We start from the raw sequence: 1,466 nt of genomic DNA, 5'->3' as shown, positions 1-1,466 counted from the left end.
CAAACTCTCATAATTAGTCATTTGCATTGTATTAAGACATATTTTAACCCCAGAAACACTAACATAGCTGTTTACAGCTTCTAAGCAATGTTTTCTTGGTTTTAGCATGTTTTGGGACAAAATGGGTATAAGTTGTTTTTAAACTCTCCACATCATTCTCAAACTCTTATAATTAGTCATTTGCATTGGATTAAGACACATTTTAACCCTAGAAACTCTAACATAGCTATTTACAGCTTCTAAACAATGTTTTTTTGGTTTTAGCCTGCTTTGGGACAAAATGGGTATAAGTGGCTTTTAAACTATCCACATCTATCTCAAACTCTTATAATTAGTTAGTTGCATTGGATTAAGACACATTTTAACCCCAGAAACACTAACAAAGCTGTTTAGTGCTTCTAAGCAATGTTTTCTTGGTTTTAGCCTGTTTTTGGACAAAATGGGTATAAGTGGCTTTTAAACTTTCCACATCCATCTCAAACTCTTATAACTAGTCAGCTGCATTGGATTAAGACACATTTTAACCCCAGAAACACTAACATAGCTATTTACAGCTTCTAAGCAATGTTTTCTTGGTTTTAGCCTGTTTTGGGACAAAATGGGTATAAGTGGCTTTTAAACTATCCACATCTATCTCAAACTCTTATAATTAGTTAGTTGCATTGGATTAAGATACATTTTAACCCCAGAAACACTAACAAAGCTGTTTGGTGCTTCTAAGCAATGTTTTCTTGGTTTTAGCCTATTTTGGGACAAAATGGGTATAAGTGGCTTTTAAACTTTCCACATCCATCTCAAACTCTTATAACTAGTCAGCTGCATTGGATTAAGACACATTTTAACCCCAGAAACACTAACATAGCTATTTACAGCTTCTAAGCAATGTTTTCTTGGTTTTAGCCTGTTTTGGGACAAAATGGGTATAAGTGGCTTTTAAACTATCCACATCTATCTCAAACTCTTATAATTAGTTAGTTGCATTGGATTAAGATACATTTTAACCCCAGAAACACTAACAAAGCTGTTTGGTGCTTCTAAGCAATGTTTTCTTGGTTTTAGCCTGTTTTAGGATAAAATGCGTATAAGTGGCTTTTAAACTCTCCACATCCATTTCAAACTCTTATAACTAGTCATCTGCATTGGATTAAGACACATTTTAACCCCTGAAACACTAACATAGCTATTTATAGCTTCTAAGCAATGTTTTCTTGGTTTTAGCCTGTTTTTGGACAAAATGGGTATAAGTGGCTTTTAAACTTTCCACATCCATCTCAAACTCTTATAACTAGTCAGCTGCATTGGATTAAGACACATTTTAACCCCAGAAACACTAACATAGCTATTTACAGCTTCTAAGCAATGTTTTCTTGGTTTTAGCCTGTTTTGGGACAAAATGGGTATAAGTGGCTTTTAAACTCTCCCTATCAATCTCAAACTCTTATAATTAGTCATTTGCATTGGATTAA

Source organism: Camelina sativa, chromosome 15, assembly GCF_030686135.1.
Source record: "Camelina sativa cultivar CO46 ecotype springtype chromosome 15, ASM3068613v1".
NCBI classification, from domain to species: domain Eukaryota; kingdom Viridiplantae; phylum Streptophyta; class Magnoliopsida; order Brassicales; family Brassicaceae; genus Camelina; species Camelina sativa.
The sequence above is the reverse complement of the archived record's forward strand: the minus strand, read 5'-3'. Positions refer to the sequence as shown.